General features: G+C 35.9%; 1 long non-coding RNA gene and 1 pseudogene across 1 annotated transcript; one reads left to right on the top strand and one right to left on the bottom strand.

Annotated features, from left to right (window-relative positions):
* Positions 1-6,426: 6,426 nt before the first annotated feature.
* Positions 6,427-26,644, top strand: LOC150016820 (uncharacterized). The gene is made up of 3 exons (XR_016510070.1): positions 6,427-6,473; positions 7,166-7,276; positions 26,586-26,644. It is a non-coding gene; the product is annotated as an uncharacterized LOC150016820 (long non-coding RNA).
* On the bottom strand, positions 25,174-25,416 carry LOC150016821 (large ribosomal subunit protein eL36 pseudogene; annotated as a pseudogene).
* Position 26,645: the final 1 nt, after the last annotated feature.

The following is a 26,645-nucleotide window of genomic DNA, read 5'->3' as shown; positions in this document are numbered from 1 at the left end:
CATTTTTACTAGCAATATTTGAGAGTACCTGTTTTAATTAGGCAACATAAAAAAAAAAAAACTTTGCTAGCTTGATAAATGAGGAATTTTTTTCAAAATAATTAAAGAAGTTAATTGTGTTTTTATATACCTATAATAACTAAGTAGGCTAAAGGAAGAAACTGACTGCATGGATGTTAAGCCAGTTCTATACTGATAGACTAATTGGCTGCATCTTTCATTACTTGGCAATAAGGGTAGTTAGTACCAGGGTTTTAGTATTCCTTGACATTATTCTAAATTTTTCTTTATGTACTTACTTCTGTTTGAGTCTCCTTTTTATTAACTTTAGGTCATAGTGTTTTATAAATTAATTCTGAGATTTAAAAGAATAGAGTGTACCACAAACCCAAATATTAACATTAATGTATGATCTATATGGTTTTGAATATACAGCTTTGAAGTTCATTTAGTAGTGAGTTAATTTTGAATGCAAAAGTTAAAAGCTGAATGTTAAATTGATAAAAATAATGATGACGTAACTAGAGAAAACACAAGAGGGCAATCTTGCACAATAAAATATGTTTGCCTAAGAAAAATAATTCAGCATTTTTAATCAACTGTGATTTTGTTCAATAAAATGTAAAGACTTGTCACATGTATTACCTTTTCATTAACAAAGAAATGTAGTGTCAACATCCATGCAATAAATTTTGCATGTATTTGAGTTTTGTTTTTTAATCCTGAAAAGAAGTGAGCCTGTTTTCCATTGATCACTACATATTGCGTGATTTCAGTTTATAGAAAAATGAGGAACTAGATCTGCTATACAAAAGATACCCCCAAGATATGTTTTTTCTCCTGGATTCATTATATATATTTTTGAAAATGGAAACTGTTTTCTTTTTTAATTAGGAATGTGTGATACACTAAATCTCAATGAAAGAGACTATTTTTTAAAATAAAAAAATGAATAAATTGTTAAAGGAAGAACATGGTCTCATGATTATCTCAGGAAATGTATGAGCTTTTCCGTATTTTAATTTCCTTACACTTAAATAGAACTATAATTTATGTTAAATTGCTAGGCCCTAAAAATCAAGGGCATGAGAAAATAGGAGATTTAAGACAACTGCATGTACTTTTGCATGTGTAAATTCTCACAGATCTTGATTTCATCTACAAAGCAAACACAAAGATAGCATATGTGTGGTCATATTTCCTACACTCCCAAACCACGCCTCAAACTGATATGGAGTTTAGAGTGCCAATCAGTATAGGGAAAAAAAGAAAAAGAAGTGGAAATAGGTGTTTTTCTAATCATACTGGTAAGAGCAAGGCTTAAGAATTCTGTGATCAAGTAACTGGTACTTAGAAAAGCAATACAGTGCAGTAGTTAATCACATGGAGTTGGACTTTTCAGTTTCTTTCACTTACTAGCTATGTGACTTTGGGCAAGTTCTTAATCTCTCTGTGATATATATTTGTATAAAGCAGTTATAATGGTACACATCTTGTGAGACTTAAATGAATATATAAGAATATGGATATATATTAGAATAGTGTCTTGTACAAGGTAAGCTTTTATATAAGTATTTGCTGTTATGCTAGGGAGACTAAGAAAATCTCTAAGGGAAATAAGAACCCAGGTATCATTATCTGAAATACAAGTGGGAACCCTATTGGATTAATAGAAGAGTAAGCAGAAAGAAAATAAAAACCATATTGTAACCATTTTCAAACTATACTTGGCTCATGTTTTTTTCCCTGGGTTCCTAGGAAGAGGGAGTTGACAACTAGCAATAGCAGTGTATTGAATGTTGCAAGAGTTTTGCTTATGTTAATTATGAAGAAAACCAAACTTTCTTTTTCTTCCACTATGAAAAGTGGTTAGGCATTCTAACCACTCTCGTTTAATGCTCATGAAACTCTTTATTAAGAGCCCTCCAGGTTCAGTGTTATTATTGATAAGATTTGAACTGATAGATATTATTTGAATGGTGGATTTTAGGATATAGATGTTCTGAGAGAGCAAATGAGATGAGCAACATCTTATAGAAGGAAGTACTTTAACAAAGCTTATTTCTGTCATATGCCACGTGACCTTCAGTGGAAGATTATTCAGCCAGATCACTTTCATATTCTGAAAATAGTCTCTTTAAAAAAAAAAGACAAACTAAAATTGGAAGCCCAAGACATATGAGTTCTAGTCCTACCACTGCCATTGCTGTATTTTGAGATCAGGCAAAGAATTCTCCCAGATTCTGTTCTTTGGGTGAATTTCTCATCTCCATTATCAAGGCTTCTAAGTAGTTTGAAAAGTTTGAGTACAAAGGTAAATGAGTCATAAAAAATTATTAACAATAATTGTTCTTCTCCTTTGTGTTATTCCATCTATATCTTAGTTTCCACTTTAGATAGAAAGGTTAAAATTTTGCAATATCTTAATACAAAGAAATAATTGTAGTAATTTAAGTGCTTGTGCACATTTCTACAGAGATCATTTTGAAATATCAGTGAAAGTTCCTAGCATAGCCTCATGGTACTTGAGCAATTCTGAGTGCCTTTGAGGTTTAAGAGCTGTGTGCTAGAAGAATGTTGCCAGAAAAGACTACCTGATTGACATTATTATAAGGTAATTTTATCTTGGTGAATTACGTGAAGTCTACAGCTTTGATTTTCCAAGTTTTGGCATTTAATTTCCAGGTTCTAGTTCGAATGAATCAGACCAACCAAATTTATGAGACTGATGTATAAATGTAATAAGCACTGTGCAAAAGAAAAACACAATTTCCATCCTTACTGGGGTTAAGAAAGAGAAACAGCAAATAATTGTACAACTAATTAATAAATTAAAATCTCTGAGTGAAAATGTTTTAGGAGCTATAAAGCATGTGATGGGGTATGACCATGAAGTAAATCATGAGGAAAGACATTTTATTAAGGTTTACAATATGGCCTTTTAAAAATTTATTGAATATATGTTATCATAATAATTTGCTGTTTCTGTATCCACAGTAGAGATATCTGTTCTGCAGACTTATAATTTATAGTTTGCTTATTGGGATTCTCCAATCTCAAATTGCATCTTCAACTTCTGCTTTTTCTATATTTTTATACAAGTCATTTTAAATTGTTGGCACTTAAAAAATATGCTAATACCACAGACCAAGTTATATAAAAGAAATTCTTTCAGCCTCAGAGACTTGTCTTTTACTATGTGTCATTAGTCAGAGTCTCTGAGTTTGTGCATTATTTAGTACCCCTTACAAATACTCATGGCAAAAACAAAATAAACTATTCAGGAGTTAATGTATGCTGTCATCAAAGTCCTGTGCCTTTAGAATAAAGTAGTAGAAGTCAGCCACCCAGCAGTGGTATACAAATTCATAGCAGCATTATTCACAATAGTGAAAAGGTAGAAACAACCTAAATGTCTATCAACACATGAATGAATAAACAAAATGTGTTATATCCATACAGTGCAATATTATTCAGCCTTAAAAAGGAATTAAGTTCTGATACATGCTGTAACATGAATAAATCTTGAAGGCCTTATGCTAAGTGAAATAAACCAGACACAAAAGGATATATATTGTATAATTCCACTTATATGAGGTAGAAGAATAGTTAAATTCATTGAGACATAAAGTAGATGAGAGCTTACCAGGGGCTGAGGGGAGAGGAGAGTGGTGAGTACAGAGTTTCTGTTTGGGAAGATGAAAAAGTTCTGGAGCTGGATGCTGGTGATAGTTGAACAACATTGTGAATGTACTTAATACCACTGAACTGTACACTTAAAATAGTTAAAATGGTGTATTTTATGTTATGAATATTTCACCACAATAAAAATATACAAAAACAAAACTATGTGAAAATTGTCCAGATGCTATCACTACGGGATGCCTAATGTCTTGTGTATCTGTTTGTTTCTGTTATAAAGCTAAAAACAAACAAAATTCCTTAATTTTCCTCTTCCACATTCACTCTTTTCACCTCTTTCATTTACCTTACAGTTGCTTTATTTTGTCATCCACAGAATTTTCTGCATGTAAGTAATACAGTATTATCATTTCATCGTTATTATTTATTCTTGGATTGTTTCCATTGTCCTGATGTCCCATTTATATTGAGAACTTGACATACCCAGTATGAGCTTGTAAAATGTAGAGTAAAAGGAGAGTATGATAGGATAGTGCTGTTGACAGTATAGTAGTTTTCTCTGACTCTGTTGAGCTTTTGTTCTTCCCTTCTTGACCTTGAGAAGATGCCTGAAATATGAAGAGGTCCACAAAAAAACAAACAAAAAAAACTACAGGACTGAAGATGAAGATGGTCTTCCAATACAAGAAAACATGTTTTTATTGGAAACATATGCAAAACCCCTTTATTCTTCTAATACTTGGCCTTGTAGAAACATTTTAATCACCACAAAATATGCTTACTATGCTACACATTGGGCGCAAGGGAGACAAATGAGGTCTGTCTGGAAAAAGTCTAGCCGTTATTAATATAATGAGAATGGTTTGTGCAATATCAGTGTAGCCTAGCAGCCAAGGAGAGTGGACTGGAAAGCACATGTGTTAACAATGATGACTCTGCTGTACTACTCAGTGGGGGTGGTAACCCTGCTGAGTGAGCATGTGTACTGTGTGGCTGTTACAACCAAAATGAGTGAGTAGAGCAACAAATCTGCATCAAATTTTGCATTATGCTTAAAAATTCCTACATGGAAACTATTTGGGTCATTCAGAAGGCCGCAGCTATGGGTAACTGGTGATTGATAGCTTCATCATAACAATGAACCTGCTCATGTATCACATCTTGTGTATTTTTAGCAAAACATCAAATCACCCAGGTAGCTCAGCTCCCCTACAGCCCAGATTTGGTGCCCTGTGACTTCTGGCTTTTCCCAAAACTGAAATCACCTTTGAAAAGGAAGAGATTTTCAGACTGTCTATGAGATACAGGAAAATATGATGGGGCAGCTGATGGCAATTGGGAGAACTGTGTGAGGTTCCAGGGTACCTGCTTTGAAGGGGACTGAGGCATCATTGTCCTATGTACATTGTTTCTTGTATCCTGTATCTTCTTCAGTAAATGTCTATTTTTCATGTTACATGGATGGATACTTTCTGGACAGACCTCGTATTTTGATTTATAAGGGGAAAATCCCCCAATTCATAATTTTCAGAATTAGCTAAACCTCTTAAAGAACTTGCTTTTTTACTTGAAAGGATTGTAAGAAATACACCATTATTCTTGATATAATCAAAATTATTTACAGATATCTTTTATTATTTAAAAGTCTAAAATAATATATTTTTATTTACAAATCAAACAAAAAAATAAAATAGTGAACAAGCATGAGTTGCCATTCTGCCCAGTTGCAGACAATATCTCTCCTCTGAAATAACCAGTATTAAGAGATCCACCTTTCATCTATCTAATACATATAAATAAAAAATAAAATAATATAGGTTACAAATAATATAAGAACAAAAAGACATTGTTTTATAACTTGATGTTTGTCATTTATTTGTTAAATATTAAGGAAAAGTAGGTTATTACATAGATTTGATTTATAAATATTACTTCTTATTTCTTTATCCATGGGAGAACTATAAATCATAAAAAACATCCAAAGAGAAAAAAAAATCTTGTTCATATCTGTCTTGTTGATTTTGCTGCAAGCTCCTTCAGGTCAGAAACTGTGTCTGCCTGATCTCTGTAGCCTCAGAACCTGTTAGAGTGCTTGGCACAAAACAAGTGCTCAGTAAATCCTTATTAAGTATTGTTAACTCATCTGGGCAGTATTTGTTATGTTGAGTTGGTAGAATGCAGTCCCAGGATGTATATTCCAGGCAGCAACAAATTGGTAGTAAAGCATATGAACGTGGCCTGTCTAAGACACCACTACAAGTCACACGTGAAGGCCACCTGCCTTAAGAATTCTGGAGTCCTAAGATATTAATCATGCACAGTTTTCTTTTCCCAGAGTTCCCAAATTCAGGGTTAGAGGTGACAGTACTCCATGGCAGATTTCTAAAGCACACCATGGGCTTCAGAGTCCTCGATGGTTCTCATAAACAGGAGTTTGGAAAGGCCTTTAGATCTATTTATGGCAGTCTTTCAAACTATGAAGTAGAGAGTAGAAGAGCGCATTGTGTTCCTCTGACAGTGTGTTACAGCAGAAGTGGGATTGCCACATTGTATAAATATGGTTTAAACACAGAATGAATCGAAATTAAGCTGTACTTAATTATTTCATACTTTTGCCCATATTTCAGTATTTAAAAATGAATGTTTTGAAACATGTTTCATAAAATAGTATTTATAATCTTATAAAAATATAATTACTTTTAGCTTTTAAAAAGTGATTTCAAGGTTCTGTAATCTCATTACAGAAGTGTCTCTGAAAATTCACCACCTGCCCAACTGGGCAAACTGGGACCAGACCTCAGAGATTTACTCTGCAGTTATTCCCAAGATATGTGAGTAGCATCATGGAAGGAAAGAAAGTTTCTTGCCTTGGATCTATTGCTAATTGTGTGGTTTGGATAAAGAAATCAATGGACTCCTCATTATTGGTTTAGCTTAATTTAAAATAATCAATTTCAACTTGCATGATTTTAATCTTTTGGTTGTGGTTTTTGATAGTACTTTGTTCAGGCTTTGGAGGCTCTGTCTCAACTCTGTAAGACGGTGCTGTCAAAACCCAGAGTATCTGTCACGGGCATGCAGGGAGGATGGTGATACATGTGTGATGGTATATGTAGGTCCCATTTTTTGGTTAAACTGTTCTAAATTAATTTTAAGGTTTCTTTTAGCTCTAAAAGTTAATTCTTTTTATAAACATGGAAATACATTACTGATATATTATCAATGAAAAATTATAAATATATGTAAGTCCTTTTTGTGTACATATGTATTTTAATATAAAATAAGTTCTGGAAAGATATTCACCAACTTGTGGGGGTGGGCAGGACAGGGGAGCACAATATGGGAAAATGGGATGACTGTAATAAAACAACATTTTTTAAAAAAGAATATTCACCAACTTGTTGCCTGCTAGTTTCTGGGTGGTAGAAATAAGGACATTTATTTTTGTTCATTTTCTAATTCTTTATTAATCACGTATTGTTTTTGTTTTGTTGTTTTTATATTTTATTTATTTATATTTTAGATGGAGGGAAGGAGAGGAGGAAAGAGAGGGAGAGAAACACCAATGTGTGAGAGAAACATTGATTGTTTGCCTCTCACATGCCCCCAACTGGAAAACTGGCTGGCAACCCAGGTATGGGCCCTAACCGAGAACCAAACCGGTGACCTTTCAGTTTATAGTCTGGCACTCTATCCATTGAGCCACACCAGCCACGGCTGATCTTGTATTGCTTTTGTAACAAAATTGTGGGTTTTTAAGATGTCTGATTCTAAAACAGGTACGTAAGTTCATTTGCAAATTATAACGTTTAGCAGCTATAAAATTAAAGTTAACAAACCATTTTAGATGAATCCTTTATTTACTATAATAAGCAAACTGAATCTAGTAGGTTTCACCAAATAGTATTTTATGAATATATTTAATACTAGTTCTATAAGAAAACTTTTCATTAACATTTTAAATTAAAATAATTCTATTTGCTTTTAGTAAAATTTCCTATAATACAAAAGAGTATAGAATAAAAAATAATCTTCCTCTTATCTGAGACTTCCAGTCTTCCTCCCAAAGACAATTACAATCACTAGTTTCTTGCATATCATTACAAAATCATCATATGATATATACATGTATATATGTATTTGCATGTTCTTCTTCCCAAGTAGAGGCATACTATATAGCATTGTATATTTTTATTTATTTTCTCTTGATAGTATGTATTAGAGATAATTTCCTATCAGCTCATGTAGTTCTATTCCATTCTATCTATGGACTACATAGATAGTGTTATGGATGAACAATAACTTCTTCAATTAGTCCCATGTTTATTGACACTTATGTTTCCAAAATATTTTTCTCTACTTCAAACCATGTGACCTTGAATACAGTTGTTCATATATCTTTGAGCACCTGTATAAATACTCCTAGAGTATAAATTCCTAGAAGCAGAATTGTTAGGTCAAAGGGGTGTGCATTTAAAATTTTGGTAGACATTTTTCAAATTACGCTCCAAAGAAGTTATACTAATTTAATTTTCAATGATCGTGTATGAGAATGCTACTTTTATCAAATTTATGCCAGCATGGTATATTAGCAAACTTGGAACTTCTATGTACACAAGAGGTAAAAAATGATAGCTTGTTTTTATTGCTATTGCTTTAATTATGAGTAATGTGATATCTTTCCAAAATTTTCATACCTTATTCTAAGAATTGCCAGTTACTGTCCATTTCTCATTTTTTCCATCGTATTTTTAAGAGCTCTTCCCAAAGTGGTTAATGAGTTAACAGATAATGATAAAACATTTTTAAAAACTAGTTTCTTATAAGTTGTTTATCACTGGTATCTTTAAATACATAGATTCCATTTTACTCAGGTCAGTAAACATCTAAGGGAAGCTTTCCAAATGCAGAATTGTATGCTCTGGGGGAACAAAAAGATTAAAGGGAAAATGGTTATCTCAGGGAACTCGCAATTTAATACAGAAAGTGTAGGTTAAAAGACATGCTCTTAAAATAATATTATGAGGCCATAGGAGAGCACAAGAGATTACCTTAGACAGATTGAAGTTGAGGAAGTTTTAATGCAGTAGGTGCCATATGAATTGGGCCTTGAAGGATGAGTGTATTAGATTCTCAGAGCTGCTGTAATAAAGTACCACCAACTGAGTGGCTGAGAACAGCAGAAATTTATTGTCTCACAGTTTGGGAGGCTAAACATCCAAAATTAAGGTTGGCAGGGCCATGTTCCCTCTGAGATTCTGGGTGGAATCTTTTCTTACCCTTTCCAAATTTCTGGTGGTGGCCAGCAATCCTTGGCATCCCTTGGCTCATGGCTGCATCAGTCCAGTCTCTGCCTCTGCCATCACATGGCTGTCTTCACATCATCTTCCCTCTGTACATGTCTGTGGCTGTGTCCAAGTTTCCCCTTTTGATATGGGCACCAGTCATATGTATTAGGGCCCACCCTAATGACATCATCTTAATTTGATCATCTGCAAAGACCTTATTTTCATGTAAGGTCACATTTACTGGTACAAGGTTAAGACTTCAACATATTTTGGGGTAGGGGAGGGGAGGAATTCCATTTTAATCCGTACAGTGGGTAAAGTTGCAACAGAAGAGAATGGAGTAGGGAGGGCAGTGCGTGTAGTGTAGGTATCCTCAGAGAAGAGAATAAAATGAGTAAAGACCTGTGAGCAGGAAGCACAGCTAGCATGTCCTGAAAACATCAAATACTTTGTCCAGCTTTTTGAGAGCATGCTGTAGGTAAGGAAACTGTGGGATAGGGTCTTACCCCATTCAACTCTCCAGGGAGCTTTCAATCAGAGTGCCTGGTTCAGTCACTGAGGCCTTAGGGAGATTATGCAGTAGCTGTGTGGAGGATGAATTGGATGAAGAGTATAGGCAGGAAGACTAGAGAGGAAACTATTGCAGCTGCCTCTGAGGGGTCAGGCAGCAAACAATGAACTTGTAATTACGACAGTGGGTTAGATCCTCTCTAGCTGGGGTGCAAAATTGCTGCTTACTCTGATTTGAAAATTTTCATAATGCAGGGAGATTGCCCTGCCCCATCAGAAAAAAATGCTTGAAATACTGATATTTTTCTTCATCTGACTGGGTTGCTTTATGAGTGGCAGTGTTACACTTTGACAAAGGTTACACATATGGCTCACTCTAAAAGAGGCCCCAGGGTTCTTTGTGAGTCTTTGGAAGGCTTTTCTTTCTGCTTTTTCCCTTAGCATTTTCAGACTGACTCACTAAAACATCTTGGACCAGAAAAATGAAACTTGGAAAGCATCTTCTCCTTTAATTTTTTTAGGACATTTTCCACACCTTTTGCTCAAAAGAATGTATAGAAGTGGGTTAATGGCTGAATTAAGCAGTGCCAGCCAGGTAGATATTGTTCGCATCTGCAGAGGAAGTGTCCACCCACTGTTTACCATTGTGCTTCCCAGAGATATGCTTACAATTATGTAGGGGATTCAGCAACAAAAGAAAATAAGAGTCACCAGAAATAGATGAAAGGTAGCATTATATTCAGGAGCAGGGCATTGCACACTTCAAGATGTCCTGTTTTGCTCCAAGGAAAAGCAAAACTGGGTACAAATAAAGTATCAGCTATCCACAAAGACTGTGTAGTGTTCCTGTGTAGGGCTGGTTCTCTTGAGATCCACAAATACATTTAGAATCTTCTTGGCTCTTCTTTTAGAGAAAGCTATACTTGGCTCATCTTTCTCAGAAATTGACTTTCAATGTCATGTAGCCAATTGGCTTGATCCCTAGTTACTTCTGCTGCAAGAACATAACACAATGTGCCAACACAGAGGTAGGGAACAAAAGGAGCAAAACTTTATAAGCCTGACATATGTTACCCTGAGCATGCATTGTTGCAAGTAGCTGCCTGATTTTCAAAGGGCCACCATTTGCAAGGAGAAACCCTTGAAAAGGCAACTTAAATTGAAATCCAAATTCCAGGGCTAATACTCGTTTTAAAGCTGTTTTATGTGCTGGGTCAGACACAATGCACCTTTCTGTACACATTGCAGCCAGTGTATATGCTCAAGGTATGCAATAGACCAAAAAGCTATTGATCATATAGATAGAAGTGAATGCAGTAGGCTGAGATCTAACTGCTAACATAGATAGCATTTATAATTCAAAACATAAAAACTACACAAAAAATGTTTGTATCAAGATTAGGACTCTTGATTATCATGTTTTCTTAATGCACTGATATAAATTACAACCCCAGATGTATTCATTGCCCTCCAGAAGAGTTAGATATAAGTTCTTCAGCAAGTAATTTGACTTAAGATAGAAATGGCTTTTGTAGAACCTAATCTCCAGTTTATTTATTCATTCATCATTTTTAGCACTTTCCATTGGTGGGAGCTAAAGTATACTCTAAGTTATTCAATTATCTTTTAGAATAAACAACTACATGAACACCTTAACAGAAAATATAAGCATAGGAAAATCTATACATGCAATGCTTTTCTTTAACCATAAATAATAACCACATTACATTATTGTTGTATTAAAGAACATTGAGAAATAAAGATCACTTCTAAAAGCCTCTTTCCCTCAAAACATAATAACAGGAAAGAAAAGCACTCAGGACCACTCTTTCTTAGTACTGTGCATATTCAGAACATAAAGACATTTATTTAAAGAGGTATATTTGTATAGACTTCAGGTCAAGATGGAGGTGTGGGAAAACATGCTTCACCTCCTTGTGCAACAACAGAGAGAATTACAACTAACTCTCAAAACAAATAATACCCAGAACTGCCAGAATATCAAACTGAAAGTCTGACAACTAAGGATTTAAAGAAGACACATTCATCTAGACAGATAGGACAGGTGGAGAAGCAGAGGTGGGCAGAGAGGTGAGGAGATGCAGCATGGTGCAGAGAGGCAGTGGCAATGGCAGAATGGGTGGTCCCACATTCTTGTGTAGTGGATAAAAAATGGGAGAGGTTCCTATAGAGTGAGTGATCCCAGCCCAAGGCCACCACACTGCCCAGGGGTCCTGTGTCATGAAGATAAATACCCACAACTTCTGGCTTTAAAAACCAGTGGATGTTAGGGAAGAGGAAGAAACTGCCAGATTTTCAGAGACTTCTCTTAAAGGGCCCACATGGTCTTAGAACATATGCAAATGCACCCACTCTGGGATGCAGCACCAGGGCAAATGCTAGAAGGGTGTTAGTTGCATACAGGAATTGGGTGAGATGACTGGAAGTGGTGTGATTGGCAGGCAAACCTCCAGAAACCAGGCAGTGGCACTGTCCCCTCTCTGAGCTCCTGCCCCACACAGAGCCACAGAGCAGTGAAGCAGGTATCCCACCCTGGCAGTTACCTAAGGATCTGCCACAAACAGTACATGGGTGCCTTTTCTACAATGGGACATACTACTAAAATAGGGAGTAAAAACAGCTCTACCTAATACACAGAAACAAACACAGGGAGGCTGTCAAATTGAGGAGGCAAAGAAATACGGCCTGAATGAAAGAACAGAACAAAACCCCAGAAAAAGAATTAAATGAAATGGAGATAGCCACCCTATCAGATGCAGAGTTTAAAACACTGGTGATCAGGATACTCAGAAAACTTATTGAGTATGACAACAACATAAAGGAAGAAGTGAAGGTTACACTAAGTAAAATAAAGAAAAATCTACAGGAAACCAATAGTGAAGGGGAGGAAGCTAGAATTCAAAAAATGATTTAGATAATAAGGAAGAAATAAATATTCAACTAGAACAGCAAGAAGAAACAAGAATTAAAAAAACAAGGATAGCATAAGAAGCCTCTGGGACATCTCCAAATGTACCACCATCCAAGTCTTAGGGGTGCCATAAAGAGAAAAGAAAGAGCAAGAAATTGAAAACCTATTTGAAAAAATAATGAAAGAAAACTTTTCTAATTTGGTAAAGGAGGTAGACAAAGAAGTCCCAGAAGCATAGAGAGTCCCAAAAAATTTGGACCCAAAGAGGACCACACCAAGACATGTAATAATTAAGATGCCAAATGTTAAAGATAAAGAGAGAATCTTAAAATCAGCAAGAGAAAAACAGAGTTACCTACAAAGGAGTTCCCATAAGACTGTCAGCTGATTTCTCAAAAGAAACTTTTGCAGGCAAGAAGGGAAGACAAGAAGTATAAAGTGATGAAAAATGAGAACCTACAATGTAGATCACTCTATCCAACAAAGCTATCATTTAGAATGGAATGACAGATAAAATGCTTCCCAGACAAGGTAAAGCTAAAGGAGTTTGTCATCACCACGCCATTATTACATAAAATGTTAAATGGACTTACTTAAGAAAAAGAAGAATATCAAAACTATGAACATTAAAATGGCAATAAATTTACAACTATCAACAACTGAATCTAAAAAAATAAACTAAGCAAACAGCCAGACAGCAATGAGCACAGATATGGAGAATATTGGGAGGGTTATGAGCTAGGAGGGAGAAGGTGGAAAATGAGGGAAAGGATGCAGGGATTAAGAAGCATAATTGGTTGGAACAAAGTAGATAGGGGGATGTTAAAAATAGTATAGGAAATAGAGAAGCCAAAGAATTTATATCATGACCCATGGACATGAACTAAGGGGGTGTTTACTTGAGGGAAGGGGGTGTACCGGGCAGAGGGGAGCAAGGGGGGAAAATTGGGACAACTGTAATAGTATATTCAATAAAATATATTTAAAAGGAAGTATATATATTTTTAAATAATAGCAACAACAGTAGTAAGATTTGTAGAGAATAATCACTTCACGTGTACCCTTTTTCCTTTTTACCTCCCTCATTTCTTTTTTTTTTTTTTTTATCCTCACCTGAGGACATGCTTATTGATTTTAGAGAGAGGGGAAGGGAGAAAGAAAGTAAGGGAGAGAAACCCCAACCTGGGACTGAACCCGCAACCTAAGGCATGTGCCCTGACTGGGAATCAAACCTGCAGCCTTTTGGTTTGTGGGATGATGCCCAACCAACTGAGCCACATGAGCCAGAACTCCCTCCTCTTTTATCTTTTTTATCTGCTTTTCTCTTTTCTTTTTCTTTCATGCTATTCCTTGATTTTCAGTCTTTTCCCTTTTACTTTCATCTTCCCTTGTGACAATATTTTTCTCCCTTCCTTTCTCTTTTTCCTTGACTTTTATTCTCTTTTTCCATTACTTTACAAATATAACTTTATATGCAACATAATCATGAGTTCATTAAGTATTAAACATGTTAAATAAATATAAAATTTTAAATAAAATCTTCTCAGAACTCAGGCTTGTAACAAAAAATAGAATCCATCATGAAATTAAATTGTTTTTCTGCCTGTTTCTCATTTTTCATAATATTTACAGACAAATGACTCCACCTCTCTTATTCAAATACCAGAAGATAAAAATAAAAAGAAATGTGAAGTTACTATTTAATCAAAGTCAGTTATAAAGAGAATTTAAAATAAATCACATAGCTTTAGTGATATTGTTTCTCTTCCCTTTATATTAACAAAGATAGCACATCTGGCAAAATATTTGCCCACATCTGTCACCCTTGGTTCATAAAAAATAGTGGCATTCATAGAATAAAAATACTTGGTGACAGAAAATACAACAATCACAAGAAAGTTCCCCTCAGAGAAATGGTGCTTAAAGATCAAAGCAAAGCATTTTAGATACTAGCAAGGCACTGTAACTTCAAAGGTTGTTCTCTGAACAACTGTGAAGCTGCTTTAGGTATAAAGCTTGCAGGAACTTGAGCATCCTGAAAATATTCCAGATTAACTTCCCAATTTGACAGTAAACAATTAAAGGCCCCGAAAAGAAGGATATTTTGAAACCTAAAGCCCAGAAATTTATTTCTGAGATATTACTTTCTCCAGGAATTGTTTTCTCAGATAAAAGCATGACTGAACGCTCAAAATTTTGTTCAGGAACAGAGTTTCATAAACTATGAATGTTCAAACTGAGGAAGAATGGCAAATGTAGAGGGATTCTAATTTGTAAATGCATTAAATACCAAAGATCACACCAACAATACCTGATATTCTTTCCTTTAGGTTTTGCTGCACAGATGCCTCATCACCTCTTCATCTCTTTCATTACTTTTGTTCATATTGCATCATGCTGCTTCATTATCATCTTTCCTGTAACTGCTCACTTTCTGAGACTTCTTCAATATGCTCCAAGGATAATACTTTTGTTGTGAGACTGGGGTGCACATTAAATATTGCTCAGAATTGATATTTCAGTACAAACACAATATACTTTTGTATCGTAGTGAAAAAAATCTTCATTTCCCTTTGTGCGTTCAACATCAATTTCTCTCTTCTCTTCCCTTGTCTCAGTGATGCCATTTTTTCTTCTACAAACCTCAAGAGTTTTAGCCTGTGCTGTGTGCCCAGCATGTACCTGCTAAGATTTACAAGGGCCTTTTTCTATGTTGTTCCTTTCCCTGCAAAATGTAATTTTGATTGACTGTGCATTGGGGCTTTCTTCTTCCTTGCTCTCACATTGTAATGCAACTCATCAATTGCCCAAGAATAATTCATCAATGAGGTAAATTGTCCTCATTATATATTTTATTAACAGTTGAATTTTCAAATTAAGAATAAATTGCTTCACCCCTGTCTGGCGTGGCTCAGTGGATTGAGTGTCGACCTGCGAGCCAAGTGTCGCTGGTTTGATTTTCAGTCAGGGCACCTGACTAGGTTGCAAGTCAGGTCTCCAGTTGGGGGCGTGAGTGAGAGGCAACCATACAGTGATGTTTCTCTCCCTCTCTTTCTCCTTTCCCCTCTCTCTAAAAATAGATAAATAAACGGAGAAACACAAAACAAACAAACAAATAAATAAATTTAAAAAATATTTAAAAAAAGAAGAAATTGCTTCTGTTAGCAGGAACACACACATACAGATATAACACTGGGGAACACAATTTTCATTGAGTTAGATCTGATGCTTGTTTTTGACTAACTTTTGACATCTGAATACAAAAAATGATCCCAATTTTTCTCTATCACATCAACTTTTTAAGGTACAGGATACCCTCCCTTTGTTCCAAAAGTCATACAAAATATACATTCAAAGGAAAATAAAGAAAAAATTACCTGAATATACTGTTTACTTAGAGTTATCTTATTCATATAAAGGCTATATGTTGTTACTGTAAGTCAAATTGTGTACAAGTAGTAAAGTTTTGCTACCGTTGTCGTTGTCGTTGGCAGCCGTCCGTCTCGAGAGACGATGGTGTAGCTTCTTAAGAGTCTATCTGCACCGCCGAGAATGGCTGTGCAGTCCGACTCGGGAGTGACACGGTATCTGTCTCCTCCCGTGTTGAATCGACATCTTGCGATGACGCTGGAGTGTCCTCTCCAGCGAAGCTGAAGCTACAGAGCCTGGGCAGGGTGATATGGAGGGTCTGCTGTTGCCCATGCAGCAGACCCCCCCTCTCTTCGCAGCTGAAGGGTCCAAGGGAAAGACGGAGTCAATACAGCTTGGCTTCAGGTGCGCCGCAGGAGTTGCCGGTGTTGACTACAATGTCAAACCGCCTTAGGGACTCCGGCTCCAGATTTTCTGTCGGGGTTTACTCCCTTAGCCTTTCCCCTGAAGAGGTATGCCGCAAGGCAGCGGAGGTTTTTTGGAGTCAGAGTTTTCCTTCTCTGATGTGCCCTGACTGGAAGATCGAACCAGCGACACTTAGCTCGCAGGCCGACGCTCAATCCACTGAGCCAAACCAGCCAGGGCTCGTTTTTCTGTCTAGTCACTGGTTATCTTAATAGCTTTGTTATTTGCTACCAAACATGCATATTAAGGTATTTTATCTTTTCAAATGACAGGCTATGAAATGCCAAAATGAGATACTTGAAACAGTCTCCTTTAGTTGGGAAAGCTTTAACAAATTGCTTCATGAGTTGCAGTTTTATGTGCAGAGATGGGGAATATAATGTTCTTTCTTTCAACAAGTGGTTCATGTAGAATGATTGGATCACCAGGTTTGAGGTCAGATCTTAGAGGTCAATTTGACTGCACCCAATGCTTCTCATGAGCTCTTCTGTCCCACACACACAGAAAACAGGGATACTATCTGTGTTGCTGACCAGGAAGGGAGCAGACCATTTTAAGGTCAACACAGATAATTCAATTGCACTTGTGACAGTGCAACAGATCAATGACTCTCTTTATGTCTTCATATTCTTCACAAAAACAAACTGAATGGCCAATTGGGACTGCACCAAATAAATTGCCATTGTGGAGGAGGACACAATTCAAGCTTCGTTTTGAGCTATTGATGAACAGTTGCCATTCAGTTGCATTATAGATTGGAATTCCCAATTCCTCCATTAAACCATGTATGTTATGGCAATACACAAAGCCACCATCACTTCAAAAGTGCTGCAGAAATGCACTTTCTCTTGATCGAAAGTAGGATACCTTCACTTCTTTTTCAAGCAAGTTTTTCTCGTGTAGTCTTGATGCTAGGATTTCAGAAGCCTTTTTGTATAGTCCCAAATCTCATGCCAACTCATTCAACTCATATTGATCAAATCCCTTATGAACTGAGTCATCTTCAATTTCAAAATATTCATCGTTGTTGTCACTTAGTTCTTCACCATACGCCTGTTTTCCAAAAGAGGGTAGTTCAATAAAAACTGGCACTGGGATTTCAGCTGAATGAGGCACTGGGCGTACGTATAGCTGATGGTAGACTAGGATACTCTATTTTACATTTATTTTTCTTGTTATATCTTGTAAATCTTAAGAATTCTCATAAGAGAAAAGCATGTTTTTGTTTTTATATGAGGTAATGGATATTAACTAAATTTACTGTGGTAATAACTTCATAATATATATAATTCAAGTAATTATGCTGTATACCCTAAACTTATATAATGCTGAATGTCAGTTATATAAGTAAAACTGGGAGTGAGGGAGAAAAAGCACAGTAGACTTGAAGTCAGGAGACCAAATATTATTCCTGCTTTACTTTAACTAACTATTCTGGTTCTCCTGGCATTTTCCTTTGAGTTTTTATGTGTATTTATTAGACAGGGGAACAATTTTTAACATAATTCCTGTTGAGTTTGATTTTTCAGCTGTTTTAGACTTAAATAGGCATGCTGATATCAAAACTGCAGTTAGTTTTCTTCTATCACGTAAAGTTTTTTCTGTATAGCTTATCTTAATGCGACCACTCTAGGCTGGATTGAGCTTGGATTGAGGGACGTGCCAGGGCTCTCCTATTGGCTAAGAGCAAACCTCTCTCGAGTGGGCAGAGGTGGGGAATGACCTTGAGGACCAGCGACAGGTTCATACTTGTCTAGGCTATTCAGTTACACATGAGACAGTGTGGTGAGAGGTTGTGTGCCGCTCTATATAGTGAATCATATTCCTAAGTGTAGTCCGAGTTCTTGTCTGTATATAAGGAGTTAGCAGAATTTATTTTTTTATTTACATATGTACTTATTTCCTTTCCTTCAGATCATGTCTGCCTCTGCTATTTCTCGTCGTAAGTACTTAAACAACCCCAATTCATTTTGCTGTATCTGTGGTAATTTCACCATTCCCAAAGGACAAACATCAACATTTATCAGGCAAGCCTATTTTGCATATTTTAAAGTAAAACTTGGGAATCAAGGTGTGCAAGCAGTGTGTTGAGAGTTTACAGATGTGGATGAAGAGAACATGTGATCAATTGCCATTTGGTATACCTATGGTTTAGTGAGAGCCCAGAGATCATTCAAGTGACTGTTACTTTTGTAAAAACGTCAACAACTTTCAAATATACCATATGGCAGTGTTAACTACAGTCATCATTTGTACATTATAGCCCCAATATTTATCTTATAACTGGAAATTTGTATCTTTTGACCATCTTCATCCAATTTCCCCACCTCCCACCCTCATCTTTGATAACCACAAATCTGATATCTGATATTTTTTTTCCATGAGTTTGGTTTTTACAATTGTTGATAGTTGTGGATTTATTGCCATTTTAATGTTCATAGTTTTGATATTATTCTTTTCCTTAAATAAGTCCCTTTAACATTTCATTTAATAATGGCTTGGTGATGATGAACTCCTTTAGCTTTATGTTGTCTGGGAAGTGCTTTATCTGCCCTTACATTCTAAATTATAGCTTTGCTAGATAGAGTAATCTAGGTTGTAGATTCTCACTTTTTATCACTTTGAATACTTCTTGCCAGTCCCTTTTAGCCTGCAAAGTTTCTTTTGAGAAAGCAGCTAACAGTATATGGGAACTCCTTGGTAGGTAACTCTCTGTTTTTCTCTTGCTGCTTTTAAGATTCTCTCTTTATCTTTAACCTTGAGCATTTTAATTATGATGTGTCTTGGTGTGGTCCTCTTTGGGTCCAACTTATTTGGAACTCTCTATGCTTCCAGAACTTATATGTCTACTTCCTTCCCCAAATTAGGGAAGTTTTCTTTCATTACTTTTTCAATTTCTTGCTCTTTCTTTTCTCTTTATGGCACCCCTATGATTCAAATGTTGGTACATTTGGAGGTGTCCCAGAGTCTCCTTAGCCTATCCTTGTTATTTTAAATTCTTTTTTTTTCTTGCTGTTCTGGTTGAATGTTTATTTCTTCCTTATGTTCCAAATCATTGATTTGAATCCCAGCTTCATCTCCTTCACTGTTGGTTCCCTGTATTTTTCTTTATTTCACTTAATGCAACCTTCATTTTTGTCCAGGTCTTTCTATGCTGTTGCCATACTCAATGAGTTCTTTGAGCACCTTGATCACCAGCATTTTGAATTCTGCATCTGATAGGCTGCTTATCTCTGTTTTGTTTAGTTCTTTTTCTGGGTTTTTGTTCTGTTCTTTCATTTGAGCCCTATTTCTTTGTCTCCTCAATTTGGCAGTCTCTCTGTGTTTGTTTCTGTGTATTAAGTAGAGCTGATTTGACTCCCTGTCTTACTAGGATAGCCTATTGTAGAAAAGTGCATCAGTAAGTAGCATAGGGCAAAACCTTAGGTAATTGCCAGGGCAGGACAAGTCATTTCTCTGCTCTGTGACTCTGTGTGGGGGAACGCTTGGAGAGGGGATAGTGCCACTGCCTGGTGTCTGGAGTTTTGCCTGGGAGGAAGCTCTCTTCCAGACTGGCTCTGGTGCCAGTCATTTCAGTTTCTCCCTGTATGCCACTGGTCCCCTTACAGTTATTGCCCTGGTGTTGAATCCCAGAGGGAATGAGTCTGCATAAGTCCTAAGTCCATTTGGAGGCCCTGTAGGAGGATCTTCCTGAGAATCTCACAGTTTCTTCCACTGCCCCAACTCCCACTGGTTTTTATACCTGGAAATTACAGGTACTTTTCTTCCTGGTGCTGGAACCTTGGCTGGGTGGTCTGGTCTGGGGTTGGGATCCCTTGCTGCTGAGGTATCCTCCCCAATATTTACCCACCACACATGGATGTGGGACCATTCCTTCCACATCTCCACCCCTCCTACCCATCTGGATGAATGTGGCTTCTTTAAATCTTTGGTTATCAGACTTCCATACAGCTTGATTTTCTGATGATTCTGGGTGATATTTGTTTTGTGGTCTAGTTGTTATCTTTGCTGTGGTTATGCAAGGAGGTGAGGCATGCTTCCATCTTGACCAGAAGTCTCTGGCTCCCTTTTTAATGAGTTACTCCATTTCCCTCACCTCCTGGACACCATGGAATGCCTCTCTTGAGGCACATCCAGTGGAAAATTAGTGGCTGCCTATGGCATTGTACTGAAAAAGATACTGAGGACAGATCTGGGCCATAGAAATGCCACACATGTGTCTTACATTTGCTTACTCAGACCCTGAATATCATTATGTGTATCATCTTCAGAACCACCATTACTTTCACTACTTTTCTCCAGGGTTAAGGACTCAGGACCTTAAGAAGTTTTAAAATTTTGACAAAACAAAAATTCCAATACTTTAAGACATTGTGCTCTGAGTAGTTATTTGCATCATTACTCTATTTGGTTCTCTGTCAGTTGCTTTGGAAAATATAGGAGGATTATTAATTGTCCACAATTCTACTCCCTTTGAATGGTTCATTTTTCCTCGGGTAAGAATTTGTACAATCTTATTTTCTCTATCATCTCAATGTCTTGGAGTAATAGAATCATAGATTGATTTTATTCTTTTAATGCTGAGCATAACTATACTCATACTGACCCTGTTCATATTTTTAAAATCTCAGTGAAGTTCTGTAGCTTTATAATTCAGCATCCTATTTTTATATGTTTGCTTCTGTCATATATAGAGCTACTAAATTACTCAATATTACTTTATTTTAAAGTCTATCAATATTCTATTAAAGTTGTGTTCTGAATTAAACTCTCGTACATTTTATCTTCTACTCATTGAATAACTATCCAAAAATGTTAACAATCAATGTTGTACTGAACCTAGCTAATGATAAATAATGTCTTTTTAAAGATTCCTATACCCTAGCTGGGTAGCTCCATTGTTTAGAGTATTGTCCTTATATGCCAAGGTTGAGGTTCTACACCCAGTCAAGGCATGTACAAGAATCAACCAATGAATGAATAAATAAGCAGAACAAATCAATCTCTCTCTCTTTCTCTCTCTCTCTCTGTTTCTCCCTCCCTCCCTTCCTCTCTCTTGCTATAAAATCAATTGAAAAAGGTTCCTGAAAATGTGAATCTTATTTTCTCAAGTCCTTATAACCAATGGAAAGGTTTTTTATAATCTTGAATAGGGGCGATAAAATAATTTTTTAAAAACAGTGTAGGAGGAAGGGGCAATTCTATGTTTAACTTTTTGTGGAACTGCTAACCTGTTTTCCAACAGTGCATGAAGGTTCCAAGTTCTTCACATTCTTGCCAATACTTGTTAGTTGACTGTCTTTAAAAAATTATTTTTATTTATTGATTCTAGAGAAAGGAAAGGAGAGAGAGAGAGAGAGAGAGAATTAGAGAGAGAGTTAGAGAGAGATGGATTTGTTGTTCCATTTATTTATGCATTCATTGTTTGATTCTTGTATGTGCCTGGGAATTGAACCCGCAATCTTGGCATACTGGGACAATGCTCTAGCCAACTGAGCTACCTGGCCAGGTCTAGTTTTTAAACTTGAAATATAGAAAGAAAAGACATTTTATTTTTTAAAAGGATTCTAATAACCAACAAACTTCATGTTGCACTTTTTAAAAGGTCTGATTTTTTAAAAGATGTATTTAACACTGCTAAACACTCAATAATAATCTTTGAAACAAAAAAACTTACCACTTAAAGTTTTTGACACAGGGAAAGCATTATGAATCTACAAGTCTCTTTTTAGTTCTAAACCTAAACTGTAGTTAATTTCTCTTCTTGGGGATATACCAGGCAAAACTGAAAGACCAAAATATTCTGATAAATTTGATGAACTCCTCAAGGTCAATTATTAGTAATACATCCTCTAGCAATGGCTGGAGACTTAACATCTACTGACTCTGTGCTACTATAAGGCAGTTGTTTTCTTACTGGGTCTGAAGAACAGAATTTCCTTTTAACCACTAGTATTTCTTAGCAGTTGCTCCCTGTGGTACGATCACCTGATAGTGCACTTTTAGCCAGAGTGTGTCTTCACAGGGGTTTGCTGTCTTGAACATCCAAAGAAAAGGAAAGGCTAGCCATACATAAGCAATCTTGTTAGCTAAGATTTAAAGCAGACTTAGATAAAAGCTAATGGAAATAAGATGTGCATTGTGAAGGAAGGTGTAGCAGATGTAATAATATGAAAAAACATTAAAAATAATAAAAGTGAAAAATTTATTTATGAAAACAGGTAAATGGCTGTTTTAGCTAGAGGTCTAATTCTTGGAAAATTGAAGCTATGAGAGACAATCACGTGGTTTTGCAAGCACTCTATTACTCAGAAACAGTGAAGGGTTTTTGCCTGATAGGCTGCAGAAGCAGAGAGGTGGTGGCTGATAGCCATGGAAACACCATCTCTGGGACAACTGGGTGCTATGAAGGGCAGTGGGGTGGCCAGCACGCACAGGCAGAAGCAGGCAAGTATTAGAACATGACCAGTCATGTCCATGCCTCTCAGTCTAGCTAACCTCTAAATTGAATCTTGCTTCTTGCATATGTTTTTCACTTAAGAAATTCAAAGCAAGACCAACAAAAGAACTTATTTATGGTGTTGGAATGTTTTGGATTCTATCTGGAATAAATAAAAGAGTCCTGAGGATTCAGACATTTAAATCAATTCATCTGCTTTATTCCTCAGGTCCATATTATTTTTTTTAAGCCTGTTCTGGATTTTATTTCATGCAGTACTTGTTTCTCTGAAGTTTTATGTGAATGCTACCACATAGCCATATGGACATGGCTTCAAATAAATGTAATAAAAATTTGCCTCTTGACAGATAGTACTTTTGTAAATAGTATCTTTTCTCTTTTGTATTAGATACCTAAGAACCTGGAAAGTTTTCAGAAAACATGTTCTTCAATGCCATAGTTTCCAGCAAGGATGATTATGCTTATTATACTTACAAGAGCAGAAATGGAAATCATTGAAACAATTTGTCCAAATGATCTAACAAATTCATGATTGAGCTATAATTTAACCTGACTTATTAGGGTCCTATCTTAATAATTTTGCTGCTGTTTGTTCAAATAAAAGGATGTTGATTTTAAGGCAATCACAACTGAGATGTAGTTCATATTTCTAATAATTTTCTCAGTAATACTGTTTCATTTCTCACCTGGAAGTAAAAGCATGTATTTAAATTATGTATTTTGGTAGCACAGTCTCTAGGTTTCCATAAATTAGAAAAAATATAAGATGGAGGCTTAGTCAGGAGTCAAAACAAGAAATTCAAGATATTAACATATAGGATCCTTTTTATACTTTTTATTTCTTGGATAAATAATAAGGAGAAAAAATAACAGAGTCGCAAATAGATAAAATACAATATTGAGACTGACCTCAAAGTAAAACAAGTAAGTACCTGTGTTTCTATCAAGTAAACTAAAGCAGTGGAGTTTATTTAATTGGCTAACTGAATTTTTAAATTCTAAATTTTCAGATGACCGAATCCATCAACTAGTTCTTATGCTTCAGATATACAACTATTTGTAGGCATAGATTATTTACAGTGAACGATGATCACATATTCATTTTCCTAAGATAAAGAGGGGATAAAAATAAATTATGCTAGACAACCTCCCTGGAATACTATAAAATTACCAAGATTATGGTCAGACAATTTCATTATTATTGAATACGCAAAACAATTTTTCAAAATTACTTATTGAAATTAATACACCTGAGCAAAAACTGAAAACAATTGCATAATTAAGCATATACAAACAAATAATACCTTATTCAAAAATTCTAATAGAACACTGTTATATTTATATTGGTCTTACCATTAATGTCAAGTATATGTTTAAATATGCATAGCTTATTATTGGCAAAACACCCAACATTACATTATTGACAATCATAAATAATAAGCATCTTTTTAAAAAAGATTTTATTTATTTTACTTTTCAGAGAGAGGTGAAGAGAGGGAAAAGAAGAGGGAAAGAAACATCAATGTGTGAGAGATACATTAATCAGTTGCCTCTTGCACACTCGCAACTAGGGACCTGGCCTGTAACCCAGGCATATGCCCTGACTAGGAATCTAACTGGTGACCTTTTGGTTTGCAGGATGTGTTCAGTCCACTGAGTCACACCAGACAGGGCAGTACAAGCACAAAACATCATGGAAATACACTTTGCAGTTGCATAGTTCTTTTATCAAAGTGTTTTCACATTTATTATATCCTTTTAGTCTCAATTTTAAAATGATGACATATTATACCTTCTGTGTATTCACATAATTAAAAATGTCTTTTCAAAAATCTGTTTCCATTGACGAAAAACTAACCAAATATTCACATACTCTTCTACCAATTATTTTAAAATCTAAGTTGATAATCAAGTGTTGTTTGCTATTAACTCCTATTTCACAGTCTCTATTTTCCCTTGTTTTATTCTCTGGAATACTGCTACCTCAGGAAAATCTTTATCCTCATGATCAGAATTATTTTATTTTTTTCTTCCCTTTTCCCATTGACTAGCACCAATTAACATCTTTCTTGGTACCTAAGGAGTATTCTTCTTTGTATTATAACACCATAGTGTTTTGCAGCAAGATGTATTATAATATTCAGATTATTTTCCATATTTTTCCAATTTGTACTTTTCATTCAGAACATGGAGGAAAGATAATAAAGATTTAAAAAGGAATTAAGTCTAAAATTAGTTGTGTCTGCTCTATAACAAAGGCTGTATCTATATGTTCTATTTTCATTTAGGATATTAGAAATACCATATTTCATATTTTCATGTTTTTATTACAGTTGCTCTTTAGTTGAAACAACTGTAAGTGTATAAAAGTATATACTTAATGACTGCTGTTGTAACCAAAAAATATTCTTTTATTTTTTCTGTACAGTTTTTATTACGCACAGAGAGGATGAGGCTTTGTCCTTCTTGGTTGCTGCCTTCCTCATGGCTGCAAGGACATTGCTCATCTAATCTCTCTTCTCCTTGGCATGGATGTGTGTCCCCAACCTTTTCTTGAAGGATTTCAGGGCCCTCTTGTCCTTAGAGACCTTGAGCAGCCCCATGGGGCACGACTCAGTGGGAAAGCCACACGTGGCGTGGATCATGTCCCGCACAAACTTGGTGTGCTCAGTGAGACTCCTACTGTGGCTGTACCTGGGCTTGCTCATGTTCTTGATCACCTTGTGGCCCTTGTTGAGGCCCACAGCCATAGGGTAGCTTGCTGTTCCTCAGTAGCTGCCACAGCCGAAAGGAAGCAAGCAAAAACTATTCTTTAGATACTATCTGCTGAATTGTCATTAAAATGTCTGTATGAAACCAGACAGTTGCCAACATGATATCTTGTCTTACTTTTGTGCTTCTTCATATAATTTTTCCTTTGCCTTGTTTATTTTTGTGAGGTTTTTACAAAGACAGTGATATCAGCTACTTCTTCAAAATTATTGGTTTTATAAAATCTTAGAACATGTGTTGGGGTCTGTTGGTTTATGACTGTACAAGTCATATGAATTTATAATCTCATCAGTATTATAATACCTACTGTTCAAGATTTGTGCATTTTCTATTCTATATGTGCAGTTGTCTAGTCATACTCGGAAACCATATTACCTACTACTTTGTTCCTGAAGTCATTTGTGTGTCAATTACCCAGTTGTGATTTTTCAAAGAAATCATTTGTGGCAGGTGATTGACTTGTATCTTCCAGAGCCTTTGCTTCCATCACTGCCATTGGTTCCCTGTGCATGTCTCATGATGACTGTCATGGCCCATACTAAAGAACTGTGTGATTGACCATGCCTGAAACAATCACTGTCATTTTTCACCTATTTTTATAATTTTTAAATTGGACTCTATGAATGACTTACTAAACATATGTGGATTACTAAATCTACTGCGACACAGGTATGTTGTTGAACCTTTCACTATATTCTTAGCAAGTTGTGGGAATAAGCAATTGGGGTACATTTTAAGAGATAGCATTAGTTGCAAGTATAGTCATCACAGTTATTATAAACTACTTAATGTCTTTGTATGCTAGAGTCACAGAAAATATTTGAAGTTAATCCAGCGCCATTTCCATCTTGTTCAAGTAAGAAAGTGGCTCTCATGGGGATTCTTTTGACTGTTTCCACCTGCCACCAGCTATTAACAGATTAGAGCAAACATTGGGAGGTGCCATGTCATCTAAGTGAACAATAGCACACTTGTTTACCTTTCTAACTTCAAGGATATTTGAAGGTCGACCTTCAAAGAGAGTGTTTTGTGAACATAAAAATAGACAGATACCTGACTTGGAATAAGGATATTCTAACCACATAACTATAAATAAGAAAGAAAGCCTAACACGATAGACCAGTTTACTTTGTGTCTGCTTTTTCAGCGTGCTGAGGGCCTCCCAGACCCGTGGACATTTCCCGTTCAGAGAGGACTTGTTTCAGAG

This window comes from Furipterus horrens, unplaced genomic scaffold, assembly GCF_987537825.1.
Source record: "Furipterus horrens unplaced genomic scaffold, mFurHor1.1.pri manual_scaffold_3, whole genome shotgun sequence".
Lineage (NCBI taxonomy): Eukaryota > Metazoa > Chordata > Mammalia > Chiroptera > Furipteridae > Furipterus > Furipterus horrens.
The sequence above is the reverse complement of the archived record's forward strand: the minus strand, read 5'-3'. Positions and strand labels throughout refer to the sequence as shown.